The following is a 25,770-nucleotide window of genomic DNA, read 5'->3' on the forward strand; positions in this document are numbered from 1 at the left end:
GAATTATTCAGATTTCTGTATTAATAAGCCTAGTAAGGAATCTATTTGTCAAAAAACATTTCTTGACACTTTTTGTTCTCTGTATTGTTATAGACATACTTGCTGATGGATATTTTTTGAAATAAATTACTAAAATAATTTGAAACTGGTGTGATTATTGTGTGTTATTTTGATAAATAAAATATGTATAATTTAAGAATATTGTGTGCAGAATTTAATTTTTTGGCACAGAATTTCCCCAGGAGTAAATTGTATTGACAACCAAAAAGCTCAATACTTCTTCTTCATCTGTCTCCTCCCCCTTTATCTGTTTGCACACAGTCCTCGTCATTTTATAGTAAGCATTGAGAGGTACCAAAAATGCTTCAGTATTTGTTTAATTTAAAATCATTTAAAACAATTTAAATTAGTTGGTATCTGTAAAATATGCTGGATTGACAGCTCTGAAGTTAAGTCTTCTATTTACCAACAGAAAAGGCCAAAGGTAACATTGTAGCAAACTTCATTACACCTCAATGTCAAAATACCTTCCCTCTGTCCTAAAAAACAATTCTAAGGTAAGAATGTACTTCAGCCTCAGTATCCATTGAATCCTTGCCTAGTCAGCTATGATTAGCAATAAAGGTTCAAAACAACAATTAATCCTAACTCAGTCAATGGACCACTGAGTAGCCATGAAGTTACATGACTGAGTTCTATGGGTTGATGGAAAACAGATCTTGCCAAACTAACTTGATTCCTTTATTTGATGACAGGTTTGGCTGATAAAGGTAATAGTGTTGACATAATGGACTTCTAAGTCATTTGATTTGATACCACACAATACTTTGATTAAAAAACTAGAATGATATAAAATTGACATAAATGACATACATTGCATGTCTTAAAAACTGGCTAACTAATAGGCCTAAAATGTAATTGTAAATGGGGAATTGTCGTTGAGGAGGTGTGTTTCCAGTGGGGTCCTGCAGTGAACAGTTCATGGCCCTATGCTATTTAAAATTGTTATGAATGCCCTGGTAGAAAACATAAAATCATAACTGATAAAGTTTGCAGATTGCACAAAAATTGGGGGAGGACTAGTAAATAATAAAGAGGGCAGGTCACTGATACAAAGCAATTTGGATTACTTGGTAAACTGGTCACAAGCAAACAATATGAATTATAATATAGCTAAATGTAAATGTATACATCTTGGAACAAAGAACAGAGGGCACATTTATATGATGGGGAACTCTGCATCTGATGCATTTTTGCGTTTGTTCCCTCAGAATACAATTAGAGCTGCTAAAATATGTAATTAGGCTTCACCACCTGAAGCTGCCTTACGTACGGACTTCTTATTTATTTCTATATTGTCCAAAGTGCTCTAGGTGTTGATCTATTACAGTATATAAGACATACTATATGATCTCAGAAAGCCACTCCAGCCTGCTCTGATTTAAGGTTATGATGATGGTGCTGCTAGTTTAAGAGTAAAAGTATTCTGCCCATATGTACTGAAGGGATGAGAAGAATTTGCCATGTGCTTTTACTGCAGTGAAGCAAGGTTAATAGAATCTCCGCAGGAGTCTGAAAGTTAATATGATTTTTATGATCATTGTTGTACTCATATCCTTATTTTTAAACTTGTACATAACAAATTAATTAAACACTGTGCACCACTGATTTTCTGTTCTTGTTGTTGTGATAAAAGATTGCATAATGACATTTCCTGTAAGCTCTTTTTAATTATAATAAGAATGCTTCTCTGTCAAGCTGTACTTGGAGAAAAAACGTTTGGATTATTTTACAGTGTTTTAGGGAAAGGTATGGTCAGATTCTCATTTACACTAAGTCCCCTTTACCTTACACTGACAGTGTACGGCAGCTTTAAACTGGGAGGAAATTATATTTACATCTACTTTTAGGCTCCTTTAAACTTCCAGTATGATGTAATGTGGCCTTAGTGTAAATGAGAATCTAGCCCTCAGTGCTTGAATTAGGAGCTCAGACAGAATAGCTACATATAAAGAATAGGACATACAGAAGTACTTTCATAGGAAGAGTAGGGTTTTTCCTATACTTAGGGAGTTAGGATAACAATATTTTAGGAAAGTGTAAGACCTTTCCAATGTTACTGATCATCTGCCAAAATAGCAGATTAAATGTTATGAACACAGATATCTGAACAGTTTGGAAATGTGATCTATCCCTGGTCTAAGCCATTTTAAATGTTCTATCCATCATTTTACAGTACAATTTAAAATAATTGTCTTTATTGCAGACATATTTCTTTATTGATCTTCACAGAAATCTAAGTTTAGTTTTTGGAGGTCAGTAAATTATCTGAGCAGGAAAATTAGTAATTAAAAAAAAACTTATGTAAAAGTACAGACACTGGATCAAATTCTTGCTGGCACAAATCTGATTCAGCAATCACAGCAGAAAATAACTCGGTCCATTGTTGGAAAACAAACAAGTTTCATATGCACAGATTTAAAGATTTTTGGGTTAAAACCTGTGTTTTGTCTAGTCCACGGAGTCTCAATTAGAGGTGATTGCAATGATCCTCCATTTGTTATGGCTAAATTGGAGGCGGATGGGTCAGAAATCCTTTTTCTATTTTAACATAGGGTCAGAGTTGAGGAAGGCTGACATTCACACTATTTAGCAAGCAGAATGGGTTTTATGTAAAATTGATCTTTAATTTACTGAACTATTTGGGAACTGTCTACATGGGGAAATTAACAAGCATAAATATACTCGTATTTGTATAGTGGTTTAACTCACTGGGTGGATACTTGTTCCAGAATAAGAGTGTCTTGAAGCTTTTATAATCTAAATTAACTAGACAAGCCCTAACTAAAACGATACCTTTAAGTATCACAGATAGTGATGATCATTATTAATTCTATAGCTTTAAAAGTGTGCTAGTTACTGGACACATGTATAGAGATAAGGTCTCGCCCCCAAACAACTCACAGTCTAGATGGACTATTGTGCACCAGGCCAAGAAGCAAAAATTCTAACTACTGTATCACAGTCATAACATTTCTGCCTGCTATACAGCAAACACAGTTACTAAATACCATATTCATTACTCATTAACTCATTCAAAAGTGTATTCATCAACTCAAAGTAATATACAAAATGAGTCAATTAGAAATTAACTGCAATGCAATGAATACGCTATCTCTGAATCAATGCTGTATTGTCTACATTGGCTTTCCTCTTCTTTGCTGTCGTCATCAGAATACAAAACACTTCTCTTGCTTTGTTCATTGATTCTAGATCAGCACTGCAGACTGCAGCCATTTGCAGAGCAGGCACTTCACAGATATGGACAGGAAAAGTAATAGTATCTCTTACTAGCAAATCAATAAACTACGTAAAGGGAAACATTCTGTCCTTAATAGGAAAGGCCAATACCCAGAGTCATCAATAGGAGTTCTGGATGCAGATCAATGCAGCATATAATCCATGTAAGGCCAAAAAAGAATAAACAAAGTAAAAGTTTTTTTGTTTTTTTTCTTTTGTTTTGTTTTTGTTTTTTAATTGCAAGGTTACCAGTTTACATGATGTTCCAAATTCGAAGTAGCGGCCAGGACATACCACACTTCAGTGCAGCAATGTCTTGCTTTGGCTCAAAAGGTGCTGAAAATTAACATACACTTTCCATGGCCTTCAAGAAGAGTCTGGTTACTGAAGTGTAGATTTGTCAGCCAAATGGCAAGGGGAACAGAATCAAGTGAGAGAACAGATTTCTTCAGCACCGAATCATAAACAGAAAATATGCCATCACAATTTTCCAGCGGGGGGGGGGGGGGTTGAGAGTGTGGGAAGCACAGATACCTAGGACTTTGAGCAGATGTTGAAGAAAGAAAAGAAGAAGAAAGAAATATATTCAAAGTTTTGCTGATGCAGCTGTGCCATTTAGGAGCATGAAAGAAAAACAAAACAGACACCCACAGACACACACACCCAGTGCAGTCCGAAACTGACACAGCTATGCCAGTGAACGCTCTAGTGCAGATATACAGTTATACCAGCAAAAGAATAATATTGCCAGTATATCTTACGTTGTTTGGGGAACTTGTATAAACTATTCTGAAAAAAGAACTTTTGCCTTGTTTGACAAGATAGTGATGCTGGCAAACACTTCCTACGGTAAAAAGAAAAGGAGTACTTGTGGTACCTTAGAGACTAACAAATAGACATTACTAAGCATCAGATCAGATCGCCAGGCATTGGGAGGGGGAGGGGGAGGGGAGGTAGCTTAGATCCTTCTCTTCCCAACCCTGCTGTTGCCAGAAGCATGGAGAATCGGGTTTCACTTTGTTCCTGCTTTGGCCAGATTAGCACTGTGAGAAATGTACCTGAGGGGTGGGGGTAGAGAAGAACAAACACTGCACAGGGAAGTTCTAGTGGGGGTGAAGGGATAAATGGTGGCCCAGGGCAGGCTCACCACACCAGGGGCAAAGAGATGTTACCAGGACAGGGGTTGGGGAAGCCCATAGTGGTGCAATACCTCTCCCTTGGTTTAATTATGACGAGCAGTTTCGATTAAGGGCAGCAACACAAACTGGGATCCGGTGGGACATATCACATCACATGCTGTGGTTAGAGTGGACAACTCCACGGGGACCAGGAGTTCACACAGATAGTGGCCTGTTCTTTCCACTGCAAGCTCAGGAAGGGCATGAGTCACAGAATAATATTTGCTGGGCATTTAATAACAATGGTTGTTTTCACAGTCCCTGTAGATTCAAGTACACGTGCGAGATATGCTTTGGGACCCATTTGGCCCATTCTTGCAGAAGTGGTAGGGGATGATTACAAAGTGGAAAACAGGATTGGGGGTGGGTGGAGTGCCAACCACAGGTTTGGCTCAGCTGAAGCAAGTCACGAGGTGCAGAACACAGGCAGGGTAGGGGGGCAAACTGGGGATGGTCCAATGGGCATGGGCACCATTGCTAGTTAGGTTTAATGTGTTCAGGGTTTCCTGTGGTATTACCCTAATAAATAGGGTGACCATATTTCCCTATGCTGAATACGGGACACCTGGTAAAATTACTCGTATTCAAGCGAGTTCAATGGCAATCAATTGTACAAATGTTCACATTAACATCAAGTTGACTGAGCCTTTTTTAAAAAGAAATACTGTGTAATTGGATTCTTTTTATTTACCACTTTAGGGTTCACATGGGGAGGGGTAACAACTCCCTAGCTTTCTCCCACACACACGGGGAGGGGTGACACACACATAAATCTCTCTCACACACGTGGGGTGACTGACCGACCCTCCCCTCCCTGAGTGGCACTCTTTGCCCTCCATGCCTGGCTGGGCCCCCAGGATGGATCCGCCTCTTCTGGTACCGCGTCTTCCTGAGGCAACACATAGGGGGGCATCATGCCCCCCTCCACAGATTTCTGTCAGGGTTCACACTAGAATGTGGCCAGCAGCAGCCCTTCTGCACTGTGCAGGAGGGAAGGGATGGGAGCTGCTTGCAACTGCAAGGGAGCCGGAGGCGGGGGTGGGGTGGAAGAGAGAGAAAAGATGACCTGGCCTGTGCCTTTGCAGAGCTCATCTCTTTCCCATTCCCCCCCACACACACACTCCTGTGTAACAGGAAGCAGCTTGCCCCTTCCTGCCTGCACAGAGTCAAAAGGCTGCTAACACCTCCAGGCTGCTGCTAGACAAGGACATAACCCACCCATCTCCAGTTACAGCATGGGCATCTCTCTTTATCAGTGTTATAGATGGGTTAAGCCCTAAGGATACATTGTGTACCAGGGCCCAGGGATCCTGAGGGCAGGGGCTTCAGCGAACTCGCCCAGAGAGGTGTAGAGGGGATGCTGCCTAGGGGACGGAGCAGCTCCGCGAGGGCAGGAGCCAGGGTGGTTTGTGTGTGAAGAGGGTGTTAAGCCCCTGCCCGGGGGTGGGCAGGAGGGGGGGGGGCTGCTATGGAGCCTGGAGGTTTGGGGCGAGAACAGCCTGGAAATCGCTTCCCCCCTCTGCCACTCCAGAGCTTAGCTGAGGGGCGGAGAGGTTTCCCTGTGCCAGAGCTGTGCACAGTTTGGTACAAGACGGGCTCAGCTCCTCCTGGCCAGCACCCCAGGCCAGAGGGTCTTGGGCTTTCCCAGGGCACCTGCCCAGCCAGAGGCAGTGGGGGAAGGAAGGAAGGAGCCTACCAGCCAGGCTGCTGGTGAGCTCAGTGCACCGACCAGGGGTTGGTTCTCCCCACAGCCCTGGGAGTGGGACACGCCCCATTTGGGGGCGGGGGATACGGAAAAGCAGTGGAGCTGTAGGGGGGAAGGGGCAAAGCAGGGAGACAACAGCAAGAGGGGAAGCACATAAAGGGCTGAGAGGTGGGCAGCGGAGGTGACAGGTAATCAGCCACCACATGGTGACTGCCGCACTCACCAACCTCTGCACCTTGCAGCCAGTGCCAGCTGGAAATGGGACAGGAGGTGGGACCCTGTGGGCCGAGAGCCAGCTCACAGTGGGGGCTGCGCTGATGGACCAGCAAGGGGAGAAGCCAGCCCCGCATGCTGAATCTTTGCCGCGCCACAAGCCTTGCACACCCACCCCCATCGTCGGCCACTGGACCCCCACACTAGTGGTGGGTGGGCGAACAGTGAGCAGGGATCCGGCCAGCAGCAGGACCTGCCAGTACTGATATGGGGGAGGCAGAAAATACAGGGCAATTTGCCCATTTTTAAGAAAAAGTCAGTACACCCGCAGGACGGCTTAAATACAGGACTGTCCCATTTTTAAAGGGATTTTTGGTCACTCTACTAATAAAGTGGCATATTCATGTGTGTGGCGGTTAGCTGTTAGCTGTGGGATTTTGGATCCCCTTTTTGGAGAGAAGTGCCCATGTAAGGTCAAATCTCTGGATCTGGCACAGCTCTGCTCCCCAGCTTAGCTTGGGTCCCTGCTTTCTCCTTAGTTCGGCCCCACTCTGTCTGACCCAGGCAAATCCAGTTCACACAGAGGACGAGACCTCCCTGGCCTCCTGACTTCCTGATTAGCCTGCCCGCCCTGTCATTCAGGTTGACCTGGAGCATTGGCCTCGCCCCATTGTTCCTGGGGACTATCAGTCTTAGGGTCCTGATTTCCCATAGACCCTTCCCCTTTTAGTACTGGGAGCTAGCCAACCAAAACACCCCCACTGAATGTTAGTAAGGGGGCAACAGTCCCCTTACACCTTGGGGGTTCCCCTTGCAGAAGATGAGACAGAGGGCCCTTCCAGTACATTTAATACCTGGGTACTGAGTGATCACAAAGGCAGGCATATTACAGCTCCCTCCCAATAGAAGTGTATGACAACATGGCAGGCCAAACTTCCACCTCACGCAGGGTTATGAAGTTAGTGAGGGAATTTGTGTCACAATGTTTGAGCCTTACCATCTCTTTTCCTTCCAAGCACATGCCTGCAGTTGGATGATGGCATAACGGATACGCTGTCTCTTTTGCAGTTCAACAGAGTGCAGGGGGCCTGCACCAGGAGCCAGCGACTAACTCAAATAGATGCTACTGGTGCTATGGAGCTGTGGAATATGAGGATCCGGGATGCTCCTCCCTTCCCCCTGGGTAATTACAGAATAAACGGGTTACCTGCACTGTACACTTTTATCTGCCGGATAGTCCCAGACATCTAGTAATAAAGTTGTGGCCTGATTAAATCCATATCTAGTATCTCCTGTCCTCCTTTCGGTATAGCTGGACAAGGCCTTAGCTTAAAAATCAGTAGGAGTTTTACTACTGCTTTCAGTGGGGCCAGGATTTCACCCTTAATATTTGAGGATGATAAAATTCTGTTGTTCTCAGACCTCAGATGGCAGAAAGAGGCCTGGGTGGCCAGAGTTTGCAGAAATTAAAGAATTCCAGAGAAAGCGGGAAATTGACTCCTTGATATTACTCTTAAAACTAAAGATTTATGCATAAGAATTTATTAGGGGAAAGAGCAAGATTACAAATAAGCAGTGATCTAAAAATCCAGATGAAGATTGCAACCCACACTGGAAATTTAAACTCACGAGCCAAGAGCTAATTATAGTGCCAGCATATACTTTAAAGTTCTGAATAATTTTTCTAAAGAGTGAAAAGGGTTTAGGATATGTAGTAGGACTAACATATGTAGGAGTTTTGTATATTGTCTGTCACAGGACTGGAACATGGGCAGAAATTATGACTTAAAATGTTAGTGGAACTAAAAGCATGAACTAATTTTTATTCTCTGTTCATTTTGGATCAAGATTTGAAACAACAGATTAGTAGCTATCCATCAGAAACACAGGGGTTCTTCTATTCCATCCACTTTGGATGAACTATCAAAACAAACTTTTATTTCAAATTGAAACAACAATAGAGCAATTGGCTCATCACAGAAGGCTGGATTAAATCCAGTTCTATTCTGGCTTCTGCGGGACAATTAAATCCAGAGTATGGAGGCTATACCTTGAGCCAGTAGGTGTTAACACTATCCCTTGCAGTTGAAACCAAAGGAAGGACAGCTAGCAACACCATTTCTTCTTCCTTGGGATGAATCCTCATAGGACTGCAAATGACCAAATTATTGCAGATGGAGCTGTAAATTACATTGCCCTGCATTAACTTCAAGGAAGTTCTGGTGCTGCATTTCTAAGGTATTTATAAGTCCTCCAGGACTGTAACATCTGAGCATCTTGCAGTCTTTAATGTATTTATCCCCACAACACCTTGTGAGGTAGGAAACTACTATTATCCCTGTGACGTTGCACTCCATATGTTTTATGGAAATATGCTTATGAATGTGAATATGATGTAACTGGAATATGCTTTATGAAAAAGGTCTTTTGTAAGGTATCATAACAAAGGTTATAACCTACTGAATATATTCCTCCTATTTGTATGCATGTACCATTCTTGTATTTGAAGTTAGAAATATGAAGTATAACTCTGAGGTCCTATTGTAATTATGCAAGGTGTGGGCCATTAATGTTGGTTTAGAATCTTGATGGTTCCCATTCACCCAGACAATTAGTTGCAAATGGTTTATTTACCTGCAAACCTTCCTGTGCACCTGTGGGCCAACCCAGGAAGAATAGAGACTAGGGGTCTTACAATGACATGTGACCAGGTCACATGATACTGGAATCCATCTTAATCCTTGTACTTTTCCATTGATGAGGTGGGGGTGGGAACAAGCACAAAAGATTTCTACCTTGTGGCCAGTGATGAGAAAACCCCTGCTTACCACCTGAGATGTCTGCTGAAATGAACAAGGACTGTACCAGGGGAAAGGATTGGGCCCAGACTAGGAAGGAGGCTAGTCTGTGAGAGAAGCTTATCAGAACATCTCTAAGGGTGAGATATTACCTGTAATCAGTTTCTTAATGTATTAGGCTTAAACTTGCGTGGTTTTTTTTTCTTTATTTTGCTTGGTGACTTACTTAGTTCTGTTCGTTATTACTTGAAACCACTTAAATCCTACCTTTTATACTTAATAAAATCACTGCTGTTTATTAATAAACCCAGATTAAGTGATTAATAGCTGGGGGAGAAAACAGCTGTGCATCTCTCTTTATCAGTGTTATAGAGGACGGATAATTTATGAATTTACTCTATAGAAGCTTTATCAGAGTAAAACAGATTTATTTGGGGTTTGGATCCTATTGGGAACTGGGTGTCTGGGTGCTGGAGGCAGGTAACCTACTGAGCTGTTTTCAGTTAAGTCTGCAGCTTTGGGGGTGTGGCCCAGCCCCTGGGTCTGTGTTGCAGTAGGCTAGCATGTCTGGCTCAACAAGACAGGGTTCTGGAAGTCCCAAGCTTGCAGGGAAAACAGGCTCAGAGGTAATTTAAGCACATCAGGTGACAGTCCCAAGGTGGTCTCTGTGACCAAACCCATGTCAGTCCCCATTTTACATAGGAGGAATTGAGGCATTGAGACACTAAAGGTAACATTTTCAAAAGTGCTTAAGTGATTTTGGTATTCGGAACCCAAATCCCATTTGTCTATGAAAACAATCAGGTGTTTTGGAAAACTTTACCCTAAGCAACTTGCCAAAGGTCACACAGAATCTCTGTGGTAGAGCAGGGAATTGAATCTATTTGTCTCAAGTGCCAGGAAAGAACCCTAATCACTAGGCCCTCCTTCCTCTAAATGCTGGTCACAATATTGCACAAATATGTGCATGAGACCATTGTTTAATGTTTGCATTGTATATGGTTTATCAAAATCAATGTCAGAACTTAAAAAAAAATAAGGTAATCAGTGACATGCTTTAAATCATGAAATAAGAGACCATATTTCATAATTTGTTAAATCAAAGCTATTCATCTCTTCAGTTTTGAATATCACTGTTTCTGAGACTGATATCTTAAAACAGTGTTCCTCTTTCAATAAGCTCATTCTATTATTTATTTTGTTGTTGTCATTTTTAAACGCAATATATACCTTCTTAGTACGATTTTGTAAATGTGTAACTTCAGTCCTTGCTTCTCAGGTGTATATATGTTAGAATAATATAGGGTGCTTACATATCTGAAAATTATTTCTTTAAGTATATGTGTTTTCTATCCACTGCATTCCTTCCCCTTGTTGCAAGCGATCAACTCTCTTTAATACACCAGGAAGAAAGGGGGGTGGGGGGAAGCAACTTACACTACAAAAGAAAAAAACATTTCAAACCAATATTGATGATACTTCAGCATTTTCTTTGTACTGCTCTTTTGTTGCTTCACTAGCAATGTCACACAGTGTTCCTTCCATTTTCTTGGATGAGAAACAACATACATTTCAACTATGAATATGCTCCAAGCTATCCTAACTGAGTACGGCATGAACAATACTGAAACTGTACCAGCATGCTGATACATCATACTTTGCACTTTATTACACTTTGCATCAAAAGATCCCAGGTACTTAACAAACAGTTAATTAACCCTCACAATACCCTGTGAAAAAAAGCTATTTTCCTAATTTTAGAGAGGGGGAACACAGACACAGTGAAGTCACATGACTTGTCCAAGGTCACACAAGAAATCTTAAAAGCCAGCTACAGAATCCAAATCATCTGGAGTCTAGTCTTGTGTTTTTATTCACAAGGCTATGTTCCTTCCCCCCCTTTTTTTAAAACCATACAGTGAGCACCCTTATATGCTAATAGAAGCAGTAGGCTCTAGGTTTCAGAGTAGCAGCCGTGTTAGTCTGTATTCGCAAAAAGAAAAGGAGTACTTGTGGCACCTTAGAGACTATAAATAGAGACCAAATAAATTGGTTAGTCTCTAAGGTGCCACAAGTACTCCTTTTCTTTTTGAGTAGGCTCTAGGTATCTCAGAGGGAGACATGTCTATCCCGAGTCAACTCTATGTATTGATGGACTTTACAATGATCTTGTGTCTTTGACTGATGAATACACCTTGGTCTTCATGATAGATGCCTGGGATTAATTGAAACAAATATTTTGTAGTCTCATGCCATGGATAGTAGAAGACATACAATAACCCAAATCAATGAAAACTAGATTGGACCAAATACTAGTTAAGGGTACAAAAAAGAACCATCCAGCAGTGGCACAAAGATGACATCCATATTTTGACTTTTTCCATCTTTACCTATTATTTTTCTAGGAAACATAATTTTGTCATAATCATGTTACATGATTACAGTATGCTCTGATGAGGGCTCTGGGTTTGGCCCATAGCTGGTGCGCTTGATATATGTCTACCTGAGTAGAGCAGCAACCTCAAAAAAAAAAAAAATCATACCTGCCAGATAGAGAAATAAATATCACACATGAAAAATGTCTGAAATTTAGTAAGGGCACATAATACAAAGGGTGCACATGACAATGCTGCAATCATTACTTTAGTGGGAACCAATAGTCTTTTGGATAGGATTGCTAGGAAGAACACAGCTTAAGGGGTTTACATATTTCAAAGGAAGTAGATTTTAAAAGGGGCTTTTGTGTCAGGTTCATTGGATTGAAATACAGTAGATTCCACTTATTAGCAACCTCTCAGTTCCCAGCAAAAAGCTGTAATTATTTGGAAATTGTCAATAAGCAGATAGCAGGCTTGCAGGGGTGCAGCCAGGGAAGGAAGTACAGGGATGCACTACCCATTGCATCAATTTTACAACCGGTCTGCAGCTTGGTATGTCCCAGCACTTCCTTTCCTGGCTGCAGCCTTGCAAACCTGCCTGTGGGGCCGCAACCAGGGAAAGCAGCACTGAGAAGTGATGAGCCTAGGCTGACAGTGCCAGGACAGGGGGCAGCATAGAAAGTGCATGGAGAGGTCCTGTGGAGATCCGCAGGACCCCAGTGTCCTGACTCTCCATGGAAAGTCCCAGCATCCACTCCCTCTTCCCCAGTTGCTGGCCTGTTCACAATGTCAGGATTCCATCCAGAGCCCCACAGGCTTCCAACCCATTACCTCCTAGGCAGGCAGCAGGTCCCCAGCCTCAGGCAGGTTTGTGGGGTTGCAGCCAGGGAAGGAAGCACTGCACATGCTGAGTATCAGCCACAGGCTGGTTTGCGGGGCTGGAACCAGGGAAGGCACTCCCCAATGCTTCCTTCCCTGGGTGCAGTGCAACAAATCTGACTGCAGCCAGGGCATTTCTTCCAAGAAAAAAAATTACTACGTAGAATATCTGTTGCCAATATCTGTATCCCATTAACACTAAAAAAGTCAATGGGATAGGATTGGTTCCTTGCAAAATGTTGCTATTAAGCAAAAGTCGTTAATATCAGGATTGCTATTGAAGTGGCAACCTGTCTAAAATGGTAATATCCAAGAAGGTTTTCTCTTGTATTTTTTGTTTTATGCATAAGAAGGATGGGAGTCAGACCTTTCCCTTACATGGATCAGAATTTGAGAGTTTCAAGTTAATCAACAAATATGAACTACCGGTTAAGTATCGATCCTACAAATGGATCAATCCAAGTGTATGCCTCATGAGAACGCCTAGGTGGAATCATCTACAAGAACTCACCCTTAGCTTGGAATTATGGTCCCAAAGTCAATTGTCAGTGTCTCCAATTAACCCACTACCACACATATTGTGAATATTTTCATTCTCGAGCCCTGCAAGATCTTTCAGTTAAACCTATTCCATTCTGACCCTTCAAACTATTCATGATAAACATGACATTAGCTTTTAAGAAATTAGCAGAGTTTGTATAAGTCTTCCACAGAGAGAAGCCTACATGTAAAAAAGAAAAAGATTAAAAATGATGAGTTATTCCATTATTGTTAAATATATGATGTGCTTCTCTCATCCATGAAAACTAATTATCACCTATATATTTCAGCAAGATCAGTGGGATTGTTTTCGTAAAACCGATTGAATCAAACAAAACAGCAAAAGTGGATGTATGTGTTGTTTATACTACAATTTAAATTATTCATTAACTAAAATAAGTTTCTGCAGAAAAGAATATGCATAGCAAGAGTATTTTTTTCTAAACCAAAACAATCCACACAATTAAGTGGGTGATATGTAATTTTGTCTTAGATCCTTCAAGCATATAGTACTAATGGGAAGCAGAAATTACTTTTGGGGGATGGGGAGTTTGTCACTATTTCTTCTTACAAATTCTCCTGTTTATGGCTTTGATCCAGGATTCACAGAAAACATCCTTTAAACAATAAAAATGGTATAAAACTTCTCACTACTTTCCATTGCATCAAAGCACTCTCTATTAATTAACGAAAGAGGTGACTGAAGGGGAGATTTTTCAAAAGGTACAACTGTCATTTAGGTGCCCAACTTCTACCAACTTTTAATGGAAATTAGATGCCTAACTCTCCTTTATGCCTTTGAAAAATCTCCTCCTTTATCATTTTTCATCAGGAAGCTCATTATGGAAATACACAGTTATGCTGGGATCGTCTTTGCTTACAGAAATTGCATCATGAAAACTTGGATGTAATAAATATGCAGGAAATGAAGGCTAATATTATTGAAGACTAATTCCTCTTATGCACCTCTCTCTGCAAGATTACAAAGATATTTTTGAAAAGCTGTTTCTCTTGTCACTGTTAATGGAATCCAAAGGACAAAGTTTTGTGGGTTTTTGTTTGCTTGTTTAATAATGCCTGATACATGTCCCAAAGGAGATGAAACAAGGGGCCAAATGTAAAGGTGACAAACAATTGTGTACGGTGTTCTGGATTAGACCCTTCATACATAAAAGTAATTTATATTCCAACAGGAGATACAAAAGAAGATAAATTCTCCTTTATTTTGCACCTTCCTATAGGTTTCTGTGGGTTGCTTTGCCAGACACAATTTGGCCATTTCACCCTTTAGACTGCAAATTACACACACCCAGCATGTAATTTACACCATCATTTATGTCACCTCAGAATTTGGCCTAAAAAATCTAGGAGATGAGAAGCAAATACCCTCTCGTCCCCATCTCATCCTTGATCCTAATACACAAGCAAGTAATTGTAGTAAAAGTGTTCCATACCAATTAAAGATCAAATCTATTAGTGTCCTTCTGCAGCTCACAATGCTTTTGTATCAGCTCTGTCAGCCTGTTTGTGCAGCTGTTTGGTTTATCTGATTAAAGCAAGAAACCAAAGTCTAAAATTGTTATTGACTGTTTTTCACCGGGAGAGATTTAGATTTTTAAAAAAAAAAAAACTATATCCTAAAAGGAGTTAAAAAAAAAGAGGATTAATTTTAGAGACACCATCAATAGATTACTAAGGTATGTCACTGCTGTAAAATTGGAAGGCAGTAACTTGAATATGAATTCCTAAGAACTCTAACCATTTTATCTTCCCATTTGGAAAATTCAAAACCAAGAAAGATGTGCCTGCATGCATACATGCACACACTATTGTATTACTCATAAGTATTTGTTTTACTGTCCATGAAGCTGTTCTTGAGATCTGTTTTTTACAATTACACACTGAGGACATGATTCTGCAGATACGAAGTTCTCCTTTGCTGTGAGTTTTGGAACCTCCACAGGTTTTCACAGTTTGGTTCATAGAGTATGATCCTAATTCTAGGAACACTTTAAAAAACAGTCAAGAAAGTTAAAGTAGAGCTGTATTTCCCAATGTAAGCATTCTGAAAAGGAGTTCCCTGATAACAGTAAAAAGGAGGGTGAATTCTCTGGAATATCTTTGAAAAGTTACTGATTATCATGAACCTATTGACTTAATGTAACTAAAACCAGAATGTCCTTGACCCCAAAGAACAAAACCTCTCAAAACATTTTAAAATAAATTAAAAATTGAAGAGTATCTGGAACTGTGAAGGGGGCTGAACACCCATCAACTTTTGTTGGAGTAACTTTCTACACAAACTTTTTTTTGGCTGGAGAAGGAAAGGTTTCCATAACTATTTAAACAAATCTCCACTGTCATAGCCCCTTTCGTCGGAGTGTTTCAAAGCACTTTTACAAAGCTGGACGAATACTATCCTTATTTTACAGGTAAGGAAGCGGAGTCAGAGAAATTGTGCAACTTATTTAAAATCATTAACAATATTTTGTACTTTTGCAGCCTCTTCCATCCAAGGAACTTAGTGTTTTATGAATATTTAAACATTTAGTTTCAACACATTTCGTGAGGTAGTTAAGTATTATCCCCTATTCAAATATGAGAAAACTGATGCATGGAAAGATTAATTGATGTGGCCAAGATCACATGATAAGGCTATGGCAGAGCAAGTAATAGAACTGAGGTCTCCTAACTCCTAATGCTGCATCTTGACTACAAATTAATCGCATTGAATTAGGAAAGCTTTGAACAGAAAATGGCATTACTGCTGAATCGCTTGTTTTCCTGTAGCGTTAATTTGTGATCCTCTATGGCTTTTGATATCATGTAAAGCTGCAGATATTGTCCAGTACACTGAACTTACTCTCACTACATATTCTGCTTGTGGTACATAAATATTTTTATGTCCCAATAAGGTATTTTGGCAGATTTAGTTATTTTACATATAAAATTTGAAATAGATTATTTTAGTGACTGAAGGGCTTTTCTCTTTAATTTGTTTCTTCAGTTGAGACTTTATTAAGACTTCATACTAATCAATATCCTATATTAATACCTGCCTATAACTTCCTTGAATAGATGCAGCAATATTTTATTGAATTCATTTTTCATGTCCACTTCTAAAATAAATAAATAAATAAAGCAGCCAGCTGTTAGGCATTTTTTTTTTTACAAAAATTAAGTCTCATAGTATAATCAATAACAAGTCTCAAGTACTCACATCAATATTGTATCAGTACACATCATAAATTACTTCCAAATTATGATGTCAAATGCCTCCAGTGATATTAAATATTAAAAATCAGCAAAATAACCAATTTTAAACTCAAATTGCTTCCTGAAATATTATTGCCCTGAAACAACACAGAATTTTTTAGTCTCATGCTATGCATATTTAGCATGAACTTTAGGTGTAGTTTCTCTATACATGAGTAATGTCTCTGAACATCAGAAATTAAGTCAACAGATATGGCAAGTGTGAATGCCTTATAGGCAAGGATGTGTTCAAGCCTCTCTCTCTCTCTCTCTCTCAACATAAAGATGCTATCAGCTTTACCTTGTGATTGTGATCTTATAAAGAGAGATATGCAAATTGACTTCAGAAAAAGCCACTCTCTCCCCCTTAGTGACAAGTTACATGATTTTAAACATAGAAAAAGAGAGAATAGGGGAATAGTACCAATAGCCGAAGCTTGACATATACAGTATTTAAACAAAAAATCTCTCTCCTCTCTGTGTCCCAGATCTTGAAATGCTGAAGTTGAATGCATTTTCCTGGAGGCAAAGGTTTTATGTAAAGAATGAGAGAACTTATGATTAATGGCTGTAGCGACAAAAAAGGAAGAAGAAGAATGGAGATGAGACTATCCTATGAAAGCACGTTTGTATATTTAATGCAGCATTGTCAAATATGCTGCACAGGTTTGAGAAGTGGATTTCATAAAACAAAACATACTTCTTAGACTAAGTGTAACATTCTAAAATAAGCAACATTTTATTTCATATTGTTAAATATATTATTTGAGATGAATTTGCATGAGTTGTAAAATTACCTAAACTGTTCTTACTTTAATTGTGCTTTTTCCCCATATTATTTATAGTGCAAAACTGTCCAGTGAAGTTTATAACCATTTCTTCCAAGTCCTCTCCTATTTTCACTCCTTACAACTGTGTGGAGAAATTAGGCAAACAATTGACCACAATTCTGGAGAAATTTGAAAGTTCTTGGGATGAAGGCTCATTTTTCAATGAGGTTTTTCCTTCTGTTTAGTTTCTATTTAGACGGGGTGAAAAATGACACTATAATCCAGTGGATAGGGTACTCATTGAGAAGTGAACTGTCCCTGTTCAAATCTTATCTTCTCATTAGACTGAGCATGGAACCAAGGGTTCCATACCTTGGGTGAGTTCCCAATCACTGAACTAAATGTTATAATGAAGGCCACGTCTCCCTTGACCATTCCATGTGGAATTAGGCATGTTTTGAGATCACCTATCAGATCAAGCAGAGAAGGAAAACTAGGCAGGAAACTCCTACCATGCTGGGGCTTTCACATGAGATTGGCATCCAACTAACCAGACTAAGGCATTGTGTGCATACTCAGAGGGTAGGTATGTGTCTGTGTGAAGGGTGGAAGTTCCATATTTGTTCTCTAACTGTGGTTCTTTGAGATATGATGCACGTGACCAATCCACTTTAGGTGCCTTCATGCCAGTGCACTGAGAGTGCATAATGTTTTCCCATAGGAGTACCCATCAGGGCAGGGCAGCAGCCTCATGCTGATGGCTGACAGCATAAAGAGTGGAGGCACCTCAACCATCCCCACAATTCCATCACACCAGAAGCCATAACTTAATGTGACTCCGATGTAGAGGGGAAGAAATATGGGCCATGGAATGGACACATACAACACATCTTGAAGAACAGATATGCAAATATTTTCCTTTGAATGCTTGTATATCTGAATACTTTACATGATTCACAAGCAGTTCCAGAAGGAGGAGTGTATCAGAGTCCACCAAAAACAAGCACTAATTGTCCCAAACTCAGCATAATAAATGGTGAACCAAAGACTGCATAGTAGCCCAGCAAATGTCAGTAATGGGGAAATGACCCAGGAAAGCTAATAAAGTTGCTTGAGCCCTTGTAGAGTGCACTAAAACCCTCTGTGGAAGAAGGATATTAGCAAAGTCATAACACAAATGAATGTAGGAGGAGATCCAGGAAGAAGGTCTCTGAAAGGTAACACGTTTTCTCCACATTCTGAGTGTAAGAGACCAATAACTGAGGAGATGATTTAAAATGGTTAGTCCTGTCCATGTAAAATACCTATGATCTGTAGATGTTCAAGTGTTTCTTCATCTTTGTGAGAATGAAGTTTCAGAAAGAAGGTTAGCAAGTATATAATCTTATTCATATGAAAATCTGAAAGCACTTTAGAGAAAAAGTTGGTATATGGGCACAAACCAACGTTGGGTTCACTAAAGCCTGAAGCTCTACCACTCTCCTTGCTGAAGTAATAGCTACTAAAAATGTTTCCTTCACTGAAAAATGGGACAAGGAGCAAATAGCCATAGGTTTAAAGGGAGGACCCATTAACAACTAGAGCACTAAATTTAAATCCCAGGATGAGATTTGATCTATGGGGAAAGTCTGTATGAACTTTTCAGGAATGAAGTAGTCATAGGATTTTTTTAATTTTTTTTTAAATGTTCTCCTCCAGAGAAGAGTGGAATGCCAAGATGGGGCTAGGTGGACCCTCAGGGAACTAACTGAAAGATCCTTTTCTTTCAGGTGAAACAGTCCAAAGTAAACGGAAGTTCAGGATGGGGAGATACGTTTCTGCTGTGACCACCTCAAAAACCTCTTCCACCAAATACATGCATATCATGAAGTGGAAAATTTTCTGCTATCCGAAAAGAACATTATGCATAATTTAACAACCAGTAGAGGCTGAGATTCAAAGTCTGCCCATTGTCCCATGAAAGTAAGCCTGGAACCTGAGGGAGGGTTAAGAGATCTTGAACTGAGAGGCTCAGCAGTGTTGGCCAGGCCAGGTTAGTGCAACTAAAATTGTAAGAACATGATCTTGTCTAAGTTTGCTCAGTATCCTGGAGATCAAGGGAATGGGATGCAAAGTGTAGAGAAGCTTCCCTTTCCACAAAAGCAGGCAGACAGCCATTGCAGACCCTGGACTGAAACCTACCCCTGAACAAAACTGATGAAATTTCCTGTTCTGTCGTCAAGTGGCAAACAGATCCGTTTCTGGAGTGCACCAACTCTGAAAAATTGACTTTACTATATCAGTGCTGAGGGACCGCTTGTAGTCCTTGCTGAAATGGTGAGATAGGCAATTCAGAGATCCAGAGAGGTGAGATGCTTTGAATGCAATTTCATTCTTGACACAGAAAGATCAAAAAGTCCATTTTCTCTACCTCCCTGCTAGCTGAGATAAGACGTTGCTGCAGCCTCATCTGTGAGCACTTATACAAAGCAGCCTATAATATGGGGAAGAACTGTTTGACAGAGCAGACAAATAGCTCAGAGCTACCTCACATTGATCTGGAGGGACAAATCCTGCACTGACCAGAGACCTTGAGTCTAAAACTTTCCTATATGCACCTCCTGCACATGAGAGATGGAGCATCTGTGGCTAGAGTCATAAAGAGAAGCAACGGAGCAAAGGGAACTCTGTTGCAAGCTCCATGCACCAATCCAGAGAAGAGGACAGTTCCAGGTACATGAGTCAGCATGTCCAATGGATGCTGAGAGAGATGGTAGAAAGATTAACCACCCCTTCATGACGCTAAGGTGAAGCCTGGCATGCTGAGTCATACAAGCAAACTGCCATGTGGTCAAGTAGCTTTAGGCAGTTCCTCACGATCAGATGGAAATAGACCTTGAACTCTTTACACAGGTCAAACATTGTTTGAAACCTGATCTGAGGCAAACATACTTTTGCTGACATGCAGTCAAGAACTGCTCCTATGAATCTGATTGTCTGTACTGAGAGGAGTACTGACTTTTCTTTGTTGATTAACAGGCCCAAAACATTGCATGGAGAGCCTGGATCAGCTCTGTGTCTTCCTCCATTTTCTGTATGGACTGACCACAGTCTAACCAATCATTCAGATATGGGTAGACGAGAACCACTGCCACCACCACCATGCATTATGTGAAAACTTGGGGGAGCTGAGGACAGGAAAATGGGGAGGATCATGGACTGATAATGGAGCTCCCATTACTACAGATGTCAGGAATTTCCATGTAGCTATACACTAGAGTCACAGAAACTATGCCTCCTTTCAGTTGAGGGCAGTGAACCAGTTGTGAGACGGGGAACGGATCATGGAATTAGCAAGGGTAAACATTCAAAACTTGATCTTATGTACGTGTTGAGGTTTTGCATCTCTAAAATAGGTCTGAGGCCTCCCTTGGACTTTTGAATTAGAAAATGGGAATAACATCTGGAAAAGAGATTAAGGAGTCACTTCCTCTGTGGCCCATAATTGCAACAGAGTCTGCATTTAAACGAGTACAGTCTCATGAGAGTGATCCCAGAAAAGAGATGGGGCAATAGAAGTGGCCCGAGGCCAACTAAGTTATGCTTGTGGACCCTCCAGTTCCCAAGCAGACCAAAACTGGAAAGGTGCAGAGGTGACTTAGAGCCACCTTCCAGAAGTGCAGCAAAGTTTCTCTCTCTCTATCATTAGGTAACTATTTTTTATTAGCAAGATGCTCAGCAATTATTATACTTGGTATTTAATCTGTCAGTGTTAACAGGACAATTGCATATTTCAGTTTCTTTTCACAGATGCTAACATTTACCAGTAGGGCACTGCATGTTGAATGCTGAGAGTTACTATTTTCTTGATGTGCTCAGGATTTACATCTATAGATTCTCTTGCATGGGTCTAGACCCCTTTCTATCTGAAATGAGGATGACACTTCTATTATTTGAATGTAATGGGTTTTTTGTTGTTGTTGTTCTGTACATAAATGCTAAAATGTTTTTTTTCTCACAGCAGCAGATGGCATATGGAGCCAGCCATGCTAACATTGTTTCGTTCTATCTTTTAATAGGCTAAGTCAAACCTTTTCCAAACCTGGAACATTTCACAGGCAAGCAGAGGTGCTAACATCTTTTTCACACAGCAAACAGAGTATTTGGATAAAGGCCTCAAAACACGTACAAAACTATTCATGATTTTTGTGCTTTACTTGCCACACTCCATTTGCTCTTCCATACTAGTAGAATCTGACCAGATCTGAAATTTCCATGGTTTAGTATTTTATTTTGATAAAGAGAATGAAGCTTTCTTCCCTTTGCCAAGATTGCTAGAGCAAATGGGGTGATATCTATTACTGGAAAGAACAATCTTTTTCACCATTTTTGTCCATCTACTCCCCCGCTGCCTTTTTTGTTCTTGGATGTCAAATGTTGATGTAAGTTGTGTGTGTTGTGAAATATTTATAGAAGCTGTCAGGATTTTAATTTTAACAAGCATACAACGTATTTGCCTTGTAGTCTGCAGAGGAATGTTGGTACAATAGAGTGACAATGTTTATACTTCTGATGTCACTTTCAGGGAACATGTTTTGAAAGCAGTCTTCAATATTTTCATTTCATTCATGGAATATACAACTTTATTTTTTTAAATAGAATGAATATATCAAAAGTGATTGGTACAATACATTTATATATAAATTTATTGGTAAATATCAAGGTATCTATAGACCCATTGGTTGGGGTGGATTAAAGATTTTAGATACTATGCAAAATAGAAGTTTTAGGAACACAGAAATTCCCATAGCAGATCTGATTAATGGTCCAGTGAGTCCAGTATGCCATGTCCGACAGTGGCCAATACCAGCTTCTTGAGAGGAAGGTGTAAAACTCCCATAGTGAACAAACACACGTTAACAAGTTTCCTCCTCACCCCAGTGGTCAGTGTTTATGAAGTTTATGACAAAATGATTGTTTATGTACTGTATACATTTTCCTATCTAATTTGACTGCCAATATTCTTATGATTCATCCTTTTCTTCAATCTTACTCCATTCTTGTCCTCAATATATTGTGGCAGTGAAGTCTACAAATTAATAATGCATTGTCTATAAAAAAAAAGATATGTCCTTTATTCAGTGTTGCCTTTTACTACTGTTGGGTTCTTGTAATCATGACAGGGTAAGTAGAAGCACAAATTTTCATTTTCAATAGTGTTCAAGATACCTCTGTCATGTTGTATATATAATGTTATGAGCTGGGTGAAGCCTTACTATAGGTGGAATTAAAACCTCTTAAACCGATGTCTGAATGAGTCCCCCATTTAAGTCCGTTGTAAGAGACAATTACGGGTCCACACCTAAAATAAAATCTAATAGAGTCAACCCAGAAACTAACACTAGGTGGGCAGAGTGTTCACCTGGATATTCTGACCGGGGTGTGTGTGGGAAGGGCAGGGGAGGTGACACCATCTGAGAAGAGATAGAGAAACAGGCTGAAGGAGCTTCTGAAAGTGCCTGGCTGACCCAGGAAGAAACCTGGGGAGAAGGCTGAAAAGACTGTTCTTGGAGCTGTGAACAAAAGCAGTTTCCTGCCCTTTGATTCCCCCTGCACTCAGAGGTACAGGAGTTTGTACATTCTTTGTAAATAAACAAAACTGCATTAAAGAAAAAGCTCTCTCTAATTTCTATTCCCAACTGTAACACCCACAGCGCCTCAAATTTTGACTAACCCCTTTTCCTTTCTAAATGAAATAGCCCTAATCTTTTTACTCTCTCCTCACAAGGAAGCCTCTCCATATCACTAATCCAGACTAGTTGCACTTCTGTGTACTTTTTCCAGTTCTACTGAATCTTTTCTGAGACAAAAAAATGAAAATAATACTTAGGTTGTAGGTGTATCATTGATATATAAAATGTAATTTACTGTATTATTCTCTTTTCTAAAAGTAGCATGGATCTTGTATGTTATCTGATATTATCATGATTATGATATTATCTTGTTCTTTGTAATTTTTCACTCTAATCTGGTGTAGCAAAATTTATATTTAATAGGCTGAAATATATGCTACAACACTACTTAGAAAAGCCATTACCAGAAAATGTAATACTGATGGACTACAAAATAGTTCTAAAAATAAAGAAGGAATTCAGATTTGGCATTTTAAATAGTGTGCAACAAAATATTGCACCAACCAACCAGAAATCACACAAAGGGTTACCATGGTATTTTACTAGCCTACTGTAGTTCAAAAGTAAAATACATAGAGATTCATGATGAAGTGTGTTTTACCCAAAAATTAGAATTGGATGACATGACAGATAAACTTAAGATGAAATAAGGAAACATCAGGTCCACCCCAGGGCCCAGAAAATCATGTAGGAGGAGTACCTGTGCAAAAGCCCTACCCTACTGTTCCATCAGAGGATGGGTGGTAGGGATTGTACCTCACAGAATAGATTATTGGGCCAGTTGCCTGCTAAATCCAGCCAAACAAACCAAGGCCATCTGCACAGAGACCAGGTGTCTATGCACCAGCTCTGTCCTCCCCCCAACCCCATCTCCTTTGAGGCATCTCTGGCCACAGCTGCCTGCAGGATGTGAGTAAGGGGACTTTGCAGAAAACATAATAGCATGCTGCAGCACAGGGCCAGACAGAATACTGATTACATCCACAGGCTCTGCTATCACTAGACACTAGACATGGTGTGCCTTAACAGACCACCAAATAGTAGCCTTGCATGTCTTATCTATTGAGACCTTTCTATTTTCTACCCATGAACCATCCAAAATACGATACATGTGGGCTCAAATAGAGCCAAAATCATCCATTTCTGCTCTACTAACAATATTGTGACATACTGTAGGTGTATATGACATTTAACAAATATGTAGGAAGATAAGATTCCTGCCCTGAGTAACTCATGTAGACAGATCCAATTATTCAAGGATCTGGCATGACAGTAGGAGCAGATGATAGTTTTGGAAAGAAGATAACTAATTGAAGGTTTCTGCCTTGTGTGTCTTCCTAATAAAACACCACTCAACAGAAGTTGGAAAGGTGATTCACCTTACTGAGGTGAGAATTAACATGAACTATTAGGTAACAAATGCAAGATAGAGAAAAAGAAAATGTCTGGTTGGATAAGACTGCCAACTACTTTATGCGCTTTTGTAGAAAGAGATGTTACTAGAGGAAGCTTTACAACTGAAAGGACGAACAAGAAGTAATGAGGTCAATGTTCAAAATGCAGGACACAAAAAATGGAATATCTTGAGACTCCATTTTGTCAAAGCTCTCCTGACCAAGGACAGGAGAATACTAGCTGATAACATGAAATAAAAGACTAGAGAATGTGACCAAAAAAAAAAAAAAAAGCTATGAACTTAAACACCAACAGTGGTATGGATGGTCATAACTTTAACAATCAAGGTGTTGATTTGAAAACCTTTATCCTGGAATAAATCCAGTATACAGTATACCAAAATCAACATTTTTCATCCACACAAAGGTATCCCTTGATTATATAATAATAAAGACTGAAGATGGATGATCTGGAATTAGGTGATACAGATGATACAAAATTACTCAAGATACTTAAGTCTTAAGCAGACTGTGAAGAGCTACAAAAGGATCTCACAAAACTGGGTGACTGGACAACAAAATGGCAGATGAAATTCTATGATTATAAATTCAAAGTAATGGACATGGGAAAACATAATCCCAATTATAGATATAAAATGATGGGGCCTAAATTAGTTGTTACCACTTAAGAAAGATCTTGGAGTCATTGTGGATAGTTCTCTGTAAACATCCACTCAATGTGCAGTGGCAGTCAAGAAAGTGAACAGAATGTTGGGAATCATTAAGAAAGAGATAGATAATAAGACAGAAAATATCATATTGCCTCTATATAAATCCATAGTATGCTCACATCTTGAATACTGTGTGCAGATGTAGTTGCCCCCAACTCAAAAAAGGTATATTGGGGTTGGAAAAGGTTCAGAAAAGGGCAACAAAAATGATTGGGGTATGGAATAGCTTCCATATGAGGAGAGATTAATAAGACTGGACTTTTCAGTTTGGAAAAGAGAAAATTAAGGGGTGATATAATTGAGGGCTATAAAACTGGGTGGAGAAAGTAAATAAGGAAGTGTTATTTACTCCTTCTCATAAAATACAAACTAGGGGTCACCAAATGAAATGAATAGGCAGCAGGTTTAAGCCAAACAAAAGGAAGTATTTCTTCACACAATGTGCAGTCAATCTGTGGAACTCCTTGCAAGAGGATGTTGTGAAGGCCAAGACTATAACAGGTTCAAAAAATGAACTAGATAAATACTTGGAGGATAGGTCTAACAATGGCTATTAGCTAGGATGGGAAGGGATGGTGTCCCTACCTTCTGTTTACCAGAAGCTGGGAATGGGTGACAGGGGATGGATCACTTGATGATTACCTGTTCTGTTCATTCCCTCTGGGGCACCTGGCATTGGCCACTGTTGGAAGACAGGATACTGGGCTAGATGGACCTTTGATTTGACCCAGTATGGCCATTCTTATATATGACCACAGGTAACCACTGGTACTGTCTCTCCACAGGACTGAAGATAGAGGGCTCCCTGACACAGTCTCCTGTCTTCCAGACATGGGAGAAGGAAAACCTAGTCCTCACCAGATTCCTACCTGTTGCTTCCCAGCCCTATATAAGGGTTCAGAGATTAAAGGGGATATTCATCCTGACAGCCTGTCACCATTCCCCACCATTGTGCAG

At 40.0% G+C, this 25,770-nt stretch overlaps 1 protein-coding gene across 1 annotated transcript in view; it reads right to left on the reverse strand.

Annotated features, from left to right (window-relative positions):
* The window catches only part of CSMD1 (CUB and Sushi multiple domains 1), a 2,028,540-nt gene that overhangs the window by 1,674,230 nt on the left and 328,540 nt on the right, over nt 1-25,770 (reverse strand). The gene's annotated exons all lie outside the window — the stretch shown is intronic.

The sequence above is a fragment of the Lepidochelys olivacea genome (assembly GCF_965140295.1).
Source record: "Lepidochelys olivacea isolate rLepOli2 genome assembly, chromosome: 3".
In the NCBI taxonomy this organism is placed as follows: Eukaryota; Metazoa; Chordata; order Testudines; family Cheloniidae; genus Lepidochelys; species Lepidochelys olivacea.